The 10,949-nt window shown below is 46.0% G+C and overlaps 1 protein-coding gene across 1 annotated transcript in view; it reads left to right on the top strand.

Moving 5' to 3' along the window:
• Positions 1-416: 416 nt before the first annotated feature.
• The window catches only part of LOC8037775 (myocardin-related transcription factor A), a 238,807-nt gene continuing 228,274 nt past the window's right edge, over positions 417-10,949 (top strand). The window contains exon 1 of the mRNA XM_040499811.2: positions 417-505. The gene's annotated coding sequence lies outside the window, so the exon portion shown is untranslated. The remainder of the gene's footprint in view (positions 506-10,949) is intronic.

Here is a 10,949-nt window from a genome sequence, read left to right as displayed (position 1 = left end):
CGGTAATACGCTGTTTCACGAGAAGATATTGTTTTGTTGTTTTTTTCTTTTTAGCCGGACGTTATTTTGTTCTTGAATTTAAACGAAGTATTTATAAGTGGAGGTAAATCAGTCTCGCGCTAAATTACCCCATCTTCGTACAGCAGCTGTTGGATCCCCGTGACATTCTGTACATTGCCTCAGTTCATGATATGATAAATTGTCTTCAGTCACTCTATGCGCGTCAACAATGACAAAAAACCGCAGTATAAATTTAACCTACTAAGTATCGGGGCGGTTGGGGGCATCGAGCGCAACAGCTGGCAAGAACAAGCGCACGGAGCAGCAAAACACCGAAACCGAAACCAGAGGAGCGTTCCGATTGGCCGGAACAGGCGGACTGCGCATGCTCCGACACGTGACTAACAGCAACATCCGGAATATTGTGATGGCGGCCGTCGGAAGAGGACTCCCGTGAAAAGGAAATGTGTGTGTATTTACTCCGACAACTAGAAGACCAACCGAGGTACGTGACATTTTCTGGCATTGTCCGGCGTCTTCTGTCGAAACTCTTCGATCCGATCGGTCGCAGTTCGAAAGCGTCGCTGCCAAACGGTCCGCGCGGGCCAACTTGAACCAGCCGAGCTCGGACCGATCCCACAGCTCTTTAGTCCTAGTGCAGAGGTTGAGCAATATCAAAGTTGTGTGGACGGGCGCTTCTCATTCGAACGTGTTCGGTCGCAGCCGATGGATGTCTCCTCCGTTCGACAGCGGTAGTCCGTGTCGGGGTTCTACCGTGAGCGTGTCGCGTCGTGAACGCAGTGTTTGGTGGCGAAATGCATGATCAGTGCGGCGGGAGTGTTTGATTGTTGCGTGATATGCCGTCTCGGGATGCTGCTCCGCCGTTGTCGACGCTCCGGGATTGCTGCGGTACGGAGTCCGATGTTCCGATCAAACCCCGCGGCTGGTCTCAACTACGGAGCCTCACCGGGGCACCGATCGGGCCTTGTGCTTTTGCCAAACGGAAATCGACCCTTCGCCGAGCCCTCATCAAGCTAAAGGGTGAGCCGAGCCGCGTTGCTCCAGCGGGTGACAGCTACGTCGTCTGCTAGAATCGTCTGCTAGGATCGTCCGCTTTGATCGTCTGCTATGCTTTTCAGCGCGGGAGTCAACGTCTACCGTTATTTTACGGTTTAAGTAATTCGATTTATTATGCTTACTGTAGGATACTGTAGGAATGTCTAATTAGGTCGGATTAGGATTAAGTGCGACGAGAAGCGAGGGCGATCGCGAGCGCAGCTGTTTGCATTTTTACGCAGCTTGTCGGCTTTCTCTTTGCCGTACGGACTTGAGGTTAGGTGTGTTAAGCAGTTGCCAGCAAAAGCCCGGCCCGGTGCTGTGTTTGCAAGCTCCGGGTCGTGACACCCATGCGTGCGAGCGCCTGGCGCTCACGCCTACCGCCGGTTTGCGAGAACGTTTGGCTGTAAACACTGCGTTTTGCGCGAGTTGACTTTTCTCACCGCTTTCCAGATCATACGTTTGGCGATTTTTGCTTTGTGAATTTCTGGTAAGCTTACTTGGGAAGGTTCTTGACAGGAGATAAGCGGGTTACACTTGTGTGCGCAAAAAGCGAATTCTGTTGTTATTATTATTATTATTTTTTTTTTCGAGTTTATAAGTGCTACTCTAGGACGAATCTTTCTCAAGGTGTAGCCGGTCGGTGTGCTTTTTTCGTGCGATACGCCGCGACGGCCTCTACGAAGGGTCTGTGACACCTGTTGAGTATTCTGTTATGATGAGAATATTGGTGTTGTCGTATCTATGTCTTTCGTATATGTTGGAACTCGGTTAGCATAATGCTTCTCCGATTATATGCTTACAGCTTCTTTATCAACCATGATAATAGTGATTTGCGTTTCGTTTTATTACGTTTTGTAGCCACCTTGAAGACACATCTGTGGTCTTTTTAGTTTTGTTCGTAATTTGCCAATTTTAGTGTAATATAATTATTAAAAAATATCAATATAAAAATAATAATAATAATATATATATATTTGTTTACACAAATTGTTAATACGAACTGTCCAAACATCATATACAGGCTGCTTCTGCGAACGCTTTGTAAAATCCTTAAAAATATAATGTTAAAGAGAAAAAGACTCATTGCGGGAACGAAGTACCCACCTTGGCGGGCGTCAAGGATTGCAGAAACAAACTAATTGGCGAGATAATTTACTAATTAGATTTATTAATTAGTGAAAATAAACCTATGGTTTTACTGAGAAACTTGCTAAGCATCATCGAAAACTACTAAATCGACTCTTTTTAGAAAAATATAAGGCACGGGCAGCATTTTACGGCGTTCCGAAAAAACGCTCAGTTTGGACGCGTTTCCAGGTTTCGATCTAGAGTTCGAAAATGCCCCACCTGTAAAATTCCCCAGAACCAAGGAGCTTACCGGCTTTCTAGTCACGGGTGCCGCGATGCTCAGGTCTGCACCACTAATTTTGGAAAGTAGAAACCTAAGACAAATGGAACTTTACACGTGCATTCGCCATCACGATTTTTTTTCTTTTTTTTCCGTTTACATTCATTGTTTTTTTACAGATAAGGCAAGCTCGTGAAGCGCCTGTAACTACACTTCTCAGAACCGAGGAATTTTTTCTTATGATCTTGGTTTCAGCTCCAATTTCTACGAAGTAGAAGAGGAAACGAAATTATTTTGAAAGCTGTTTTAGCACGCACACATTTCGTTAGCCCTTTCTTGCAATCCCGAACCCTGGTCAGCAAACTTTATTTTTTTTTTTTTTCATTTAACTTTGCGCATTATTAAGTTATAGGCTTAGATAGATTCCGAGGCTCGTCATTGTCCCGATCGGGAGGTTTTAATATGTTTAGCCTAATTTCGTCTCCAAATGAACCGAAATAATGTCAGTGACAAATGTACGAATGCGAGTTTCGAAACTGCTAACTGTAACGTGTTCTCCCTGAACCGATTGAACTGGTAACGGGAACGGGTTCCGAAGGTGGGGAGAAACGGGGACCATAATTTTGGTTCCCGTTTAAAAAAAAGAAAAAAAAAAAAGCTTCTGCAACGATGGGCTCTATTCGAGCAACAAAACATACGCGCGTATTCTTGTCGAAGGGGAACCGAATGAACAACAGTAATCACAAAGTTTATTCGACAGACAGATGCACAATGATCAGTGTTGGGAAGTACTTTAAGTAGATTCTACTTAAAGCCCTACTTCAAGTAGGTTTAGGAAACTTGTACTTTACTTGAAATACATTCTCCCAGTATACATGTACTTACATTTTACTTCAATGTTTTTTTTTTTTTTTTTTTTTTTTTTTTTTTTTCCGAGGAAAGTACGACGATCCCGACTTCAAAGCATACATTCCCCAAGTTTGGTCTCGGTGAAATTAAGCTTTTTTGAAAACGACGCGCTCGTGTTCTTGGCTTTCCAAATAAAGTTGAATTCACTCTAACAAAACCTAAACAGAAAAAAAAAAAAAGAAAAAGAAATGACGTATTGTTATGAGGAAACGCGCTATCGTCTTTCAAAACGTCACCCGGTCATTTCTCTGGGTGTGGGCTGTAAGACCGGTACAATTAAGTCCCCTGTAATGTTGGATGTGTTAAATAGCTCCTCAGCGAAAGTAAACCTACTCTTTGGCCGCTTGACTTTATCCAATATGCTCTGCCATTTCCGAAAATAACTGATGCACCCCCAGTAACCCTTTAAGCTATGTATATATGAAAAAAAGACAGTGCAGGGAAATGAAAGGACATCATGGAAGATTTTGTTAAAAGGTAATTGTACTTTACTTTCACATGTTCGTTGTATTTGTAATACTTTGCTTCAAATACATTGTGCTGCAGTGTAGTTAATACATTACTCGAGGTACATAGCCTCTCATTTAGTTTGTACTGTATTTCAAGTACTTTTTAGATGTACTTAACCCAACACTGACAATATTGACCAAGCCCGCAAAAGCACAGCTGCGTCTAGCACAGCTGAACTCTACTGGATACCGACGACACCCAGCATTTAGCAGAGCTCGCAATCAACAGTTGTGAGCTGGGCTAGCAAGAACGAAGGATATATGAAACATTCCACTAAACCGCTAGCTCACCAGTTGACACACAGCGTTTTTAATTATCGTTGGACCCTCCGGCAGTTTTTTTGTTCTTTTTCTTTTAGCTAATTCAGCTAAACGCATGCTTTGACTACCTTCCGGCGTGCTGTTTATTATTCCTTTATTCGTAAGAGTTATCGAGAAAAGGGAAGATGAAGGTGATGCCAAAGCTAACGCTCAAATTTTTTCGCACTCACCAGTGCGCTGACGTCAAATGTATACTTTGCGAATCAAACAGAAAATCTAAAAAAAAAAAAAAAAAAACATTTTGAGCATGTTTTTTTTTTTTTTTTTTCTTGTTCTGCTGGCTCGAGTTTATCCAACATTCATTTCACAGCATCGTACTTCTAACCGGTCGGCAACCGGCTGTACTGAGCCCATATTGCTTATATTACTTGCGACGTCATGTTTTCGGCGTTACCAGTTGAGCCTCTCAGCCTCTCGGACCAAATTTAAAACATCTGTAACTTCTCGAAACAAAATTATTGTGACTTGCATTGGGTTACTAGTGGAGTGGTGTTCTGTCGAAACAATGGACCTTTTCCGAGAAGCGTTCTGCGCACGCGCGAGCGCCCGATGCCAAGCGGCGGAAGTCGGAACGAAAAATCGAGGAAATTCGGAAGGAGGCTGTATATCAGCGAGTAGAACACGCAACTGCAGCATATATATAATTGTGTTACACAAAAAAAGAACGTCGACGGAAAGGAAAACACGATGTTTGGGTGGACGCCACGGATGCCCCTCTTTAAAGTCGCGTTGGGTAGGCGCCGCTGCTCAGAGAGCGAAGAAATTGGTAGCGTAGCTCCCATTATCGATTGGTAGCACAGGTAGGTCACTTCCTCGATTTTTAGTTCGTGCAGCCGCCGCCTGGTGCCGTCGGTATGTGGAAAAGGTCCATTGAGGCAATTCGGTGACTATCAAAATGTCGCCGGAGCTTCCGGAACATTAAACGGGTGGATTACCCTTGAAATGAAACGCTCATCGGTTACTAACTGAGTTTGCCTAGGATGGACTCTATCAGCGTCTGTTGCACATCCTACAACCCAGAATGCGTAACAACACTTGTATGTCGGTGATACGGTGACAGTTTTCTCGTGCATTTTCCTGCGGGACTTTGTGAACAATTTGTTAGAGCCGTAGAATTCCGCGTGCTGCTCCTCGAAAGAAATGTTGGAAATGAAAACGTGTCCGATAATTCTGTTCGAAATTAAATCAAGCCGGCAACTGCCTGGTAAAGCGCGTTTTTCTCCGGGGTACGGAGGCTACGAGTGCGTAACCAAATTCGATCACAGAGCCTCCGTCAATCATCCCGCGGAAACGGCGCCTTTTATCGATGCTATCGCGGGAAGAAATCCACGACCTGCTGATGCCCAGTGCACGGCGACAACTTGGGCGATTTCTTGAAGAGTCCTTCGTCCGTCGGCGATGAACTGCGCGAAGAGGCTTAGCATTGAGCAAATTGCAGCGTTCAGGCACATTGCGAGCCATGTACATTTTCACTATACACTCTTTCAGCTGCACGGCGATCTGAACAACACGTGATTTCATTGCGGGAAGCTTGAGAGCTTCCCGCGATGCCCGCTAGCCCCGCTATACACCGCAGCATAAAATCCTCAGCCTTGCGTGCGTATACGCATTATGCTAGCCTTGCGTTCTGCGGATGCGCACCCCCGACCCAGAAATTCTTAGCGTACGCAAAACTTTACTGCACGGTCCACTAAAACCGTATATACACAAACTCATGTTTACAAACAAACCGGAGCGCCCCTAGCGGACGCCACCGGCGCCGCGCATGCGCGGTGGATGGTGGGCAAGAAGCCCGCTGTCGCCCATAAACAAGCCATTAAATTGCATTGTTGTCGGCGTCGGTGGGAGTCCCCGTGCTCTTTTTCGCGTTGGAATTGTTGATTGTATGTCCTCCTAACAATGTCTGACTACTTGAGCGTCTTCAGCAAAACTAACGAGGCAAAACTTTGCGTGAATAATGTGACGTGCGGCGATTCATTTCACGTGGACGCCGCAGAATGGGCGCTAAAGCCTGACTCCCACGATGAGATTCTGCTCGCTAGTTTCAGTCGCGACGTTGCTCGGACTGCAAAAGCGTGCACCGTAGCTGAGATGGTGGACGTCGATACTGAAAACAGCAAGTAGAATCGGGCATTACAAGTCGGTGATGGCCACTGGTAACAATGATCAACATCTTCTTGTATCTGTTTACACTTAGCCTACTCACCCCAACCAACCTTCAAAAGTGTTTTGGGGCCTGCACTTAGTTCTTATCGCAATTACCGGGTCAACGTTTGGTTTACGGGCCGCTGTCGTTTGAACGACCTGACGACAAAAAGCAGCCAAGTCTGAAAGAGCAGACGACAGTTCAAACGGATGCGCATTGGAGTGCGGGCAAGAAGCACCGCGTCCCGCGTCAACAAACCATTCGAATGTCACGTTGTCGGCGTCTGTGTGAGTCTGCATACTCTTTTCCGTGTTGGAATTCTCGATTCTACGTCCTCACCGCAATGTCTTACCACTTTAATCGCCTGAGCGAAATCATCAAGGCTCGTTATGCCGCTAAACTTTCCGTAAATAATTTGACGTGCGGCGATTCATTCGCATTAACGCCGCAGAATGGACGCCAAAAGCATGATGAGATTCTTCTAGCTATTTTCGGTCGCGACGTTGCTCGTGCTGCAAAAGTGTAGAAGGTAACGGCGATGATCGACGTCGATACTGAAAATCGGAAGTGGGAACAGACCAAGCGTAACAAGTCGGTGATGGCCACCGGTACCAATGATCAACATCTTGTATCTACTGTTTACACCGAGCCTACTTAAGTCTTTTGAGGCCTGCAATTACTTCTTATTGCAATCACCGGGTCAAAGTTTGGTCGACGGGCCGCTTTTGTTTGAACGAGCAGACGACAAAAAGCAGACAAGTTTGAAACAGCAGACGAAAGTTCGAACGATCAGGCGGTCGTGTGAATTTGAAGACGCACTGAACCCGTGGGTGGTCCGGACAACTTGGCGGTTTTCTCTCGTTCATGTTGGAACAAAGCAAATACATCTGGCGACCACAAATGTTGCCCTCACACGCAATCGTAGTTCGACAGCGTCTGGTTTGCCCCTTTCACAGCTACTATCCACGTCCTCGGACGAACGGTGGGGGCAAAAACACATGAAAACTGACCTTCAAACCTTTCCAGACTCTCTTGGTACAGCCCCCATCGCAGCATTTTGACGAGAAGGCAGGTTTTTTGTCTCGTTTCTTCCAAAGGAACACAGGAATGCATGTCTGGCACGGCGACTTCTGCCCACCGCCCCAGACCGGAAGTGCGTCCGGCGCGCCACCACCGCGGCGTGACGTAGGAGAGTTCATAACGTACGGAAAGGGTTTGCGTACGCAAAGATTAGCGTCCGCGCAGCTGCGCATGCGCCGAACGCTAACCGCGTTTTGCGCACGCTATTTTTCGGTAGTTGCGTGCGTACACAAAGAGCCTTTGCGCTCTTCGCAGGAGGATTTGTGATGCGCGAGAAGTTGGCTAGAGTCAAGACGAGCACAGTACGAAAATGGCGGGGGCGGTCATCGTGACCGCGACGTCGGCGGCATCCTCGCGACTGCGATTTTCAATACGGGATGGTATTGCACTCGGTTTGGAATACCCAGAAAAGGGGTGTCCAAACAGGACACTACAAAACGCACGACTCCGACAAATCGTGAAAATTGTAGCGGACGCTCCTATAGAAGCGTCCGCTTCAATTTTCACGATTTGTCGGAGTCGTGCGTTTTGTAGTGTCCTGTTTGGACACCCCTTAAAGGGACACTGACAGGGTATTTATGCTCGCCGAGGTTTTTAGTTGTACGTGACATATGAGAGCTCAACTACCCAGAACAGAATTTGCGGCTCGAAATTCGGTTTCTTTCCGCCCGAAAACCGCCGATCAAGAATTGGCCGGTTCGAGTCTCGCTCACTCTCTTTTTCGCGGTCACGGGCCGTTTTCTAAGGTATCGATGCGACCACCAAATTTAATCAAAGTCGTGGGTCACTGAAGGCACACACTCAATATTAAAAATAGAAAAAAAATATGAAGCCCATTTTTCGCGGCTTCTAAAAAGCTGTAATTACGTTGATTGAAAAAAAAAAGTTCCACAGGCAACCGGAAGCATTCTGTGCGTTCGTTGTTTCGCGTATCGTGGGACTCGCGGGGACGGCGATGGCAGCGGACGACGGGCGTGGGACCTCTATTTCAGAACTGTCGTTCGCGGTACCGGCGAATTCTGTCTACCGTTAAAAGAGAAATTCGGGACTGATCAAAAGAATTGGTATTCATCCCGTACGACACGCCCGGCCACCAAGCCGATTTGCACGAAGACGTCGCCGAGCCGTCGCTCCCTTCTCGTGGCTGAAGACAACGCTCGCGCAAACGTCAAGCACGACGTGTCTACTTCGAGGTGAATATGCACGCGCACGATTTATTTACTAGGTGCGAATGTCCCCAAAGCGTGGTGCTTCCCGACTTCGACCCGGGAGTGCTTTTGCTAGAGAAAAATCGACAGCAAACTTTCCAACTTACAGTTTACCGGCTGAATTATTACTAAGGAAAGACATCCAACAAAACGAGATGCCCCAGTAGCTCAGTGGGAAAGACGTCCACTTCACACGCGGTAGGACCGGGTTCGATCCCCCGAGAATTTTTTTTTTTTTTTTCAATCATTTTTTTATGTTTACATATCTTTTTCTTTTTTTTACAATCATCACTGAAGAAACGAACAAAAAAAAAAATAACAAACAAATGTTGTGGACGATACTTCGCTAAATTAAACGGTATGGGATTTCCGTTTTGACACCTGCGAACTCAATGTAATCACTTTCCACAAAATGCAAGGAGTATATAAATCAGGTAGCGTCCGCTTTCCGAGGTGCCCGTAAATGTTCTACAGGAATTGCAGCCAGCCATTGGTCCCGATCCCGTTGATCTTTCGGAAACTCTGTCGCACAATGCCACTTTTTTTCGGATGCAGGACATGTGGCCAGCTCTTCACGCAACATCTTGGGTTTATTCTTTTCGGAGCCGATCATGGAAATTCACCACGGGCACTCACTGCTCATCTCGAACTCCTCAATGTACAAAACAACTCATCTTGGAGTACAGAACAACGAGCGAAACAAACATAACTGCAAAAGAATCGCACGACAAGCAGTTCCCGCACGCCGCATCGCACGCCGCATGTAGTGTCGTCTGCTACCGGAGAGGAGAAAAAAAAAAAAAACCGCACGGTCGGGTGTAGCCACGTGACTTCCGCCAGTCACTCTCTTCTCTCCACTTCTCCGACCTCCGTCGGGTTTCGGTTTCGGTTTCGAGCAGTTGCGTCTTTTGGCTTTATTAAAGAAATACGCTACTCTGTTGCAAAATATTAATTGGGTAGTCCTCCGACACCATAATAAAGCGCCTGGCAAAAAATAAAAAAATTTTTTTGGGGGGTGTCAGTGTCCCTTTAAGCTGGGCAACGGTCACCGCCAACTTGATGCTTACGACGCTTGCGAATTTTTCTCGGTGAAGGTATGGTGCACACTCTAAGAAATTCCCGTGCGTTTGCTTCCCCGCACAACACTCGGAGAGCCAATCACCATAACTTACGAAGGCAGATGAGCGAATGACGATGCCGAAACATCTGTTTAGACCAAAAAACGCAGTCTGAGTTGTGACATTAAGCATTGCAAAACGTCACGCTTGCATTGGTTAATGTCACAACTCAGACTGCGTTTTTTGGTCTAAACATATGTTTCGGCATCGTCATTCGCTCATCTGCCTTCGTAAGTTATGGTGATTGGCTCTCCGAGTGTTGTGCGGGAAAGCAGACGCACGGGCTTTTTTTAGAGTGTGTGTGCGAAGGTCAGTCAGTACACGAGACCTCTCTTGCCGAGGCGACGCAAGCGGACACGACCGGTCGATCGCTCGCGTCGCAATCTCGTATTTAAACAAATCTAAAATACTACTCTTGACACACACACACACACACAAAAAAAGTTTTCTCTGAAGTTACAGAATTTCATGTGTGAAATAAAATGTGTTACTGTATCTTGGTGGCGTTGCAAGCGCGAAATGTTTGGGTTTTTCGCGTCGCGGCGGAGGAACGATATTCTAAAACTCCTTTTTGTAGCGTGCGCTAACGCAAGCGCTAAATATATAGCGCTAGCGTGCGGTAAAATCGCGTACGCTATTTAAAAATTCCTTAATAACAATGGAAAAGAACGGACTTGTGCGAAGAGCGCCAACATTGACGCCAACATTGACGCTAATATTGATAATTAGAAATAATAATGACGCTAATATTGGTAATCTTCGAGATTTCTATGCCACTAAAATGACCCCCATTTACGAGTTGTTAAGACGTGTAGAACAGTAAAAATACGTGCATTATGAAAGGCGTTTTTCTCTATGCGCTGAATTTCTCTGGCGGTCAGATGTTTTTGGTATTTCTCATTTTTAAAAGTTTTCGAGGATGCAGATATGAGTTTCGAACGCTAGAACAAACTTACGTTTGCACCCATACATGAGCACCAGAGTAAATAACCCGAATGTTGTTATTTATTGCACGTGGCACTCATTACACATAATCCTAACCGGAGACGAGGGACGACAAAGGGGACAAGGGACAAACACCCTCATTTCGAGACGTGTTTGTTTGTCCCGTGTCTCCTTTGTCATCCGTCGTCTCGCATCATGTGTAACGTTAACCAACTCGCCTGTTTATTAACCTTGTGTTGCCGCACTCATTATTTCGCTTTCACTTTATTTTGATTGTCTACATGCACAGAAAGGGACTGACCCAGT

This window comes from Ixodes scapularis, unplaced genomic scaffold (genome assembly GCF_016920785.2).
Source record: "Ixodes scapularis isolate PalLabHiFi unplaced genomic scaffold, ASM1692078v2 PGA_scaffold6__148_contigs__length_123643588, whole genome shotgun sequence".
NCBI lineage: Eukaryota > Metazoa > Arthropoda > Arachnida > Ixodida > Ixodidae > Ixodes > Ixodes scapularis.
Note: the sequence above shows the minus strand (reverse complement) of the source record. Positions and strands in the feature narration are given on the sequence as shown.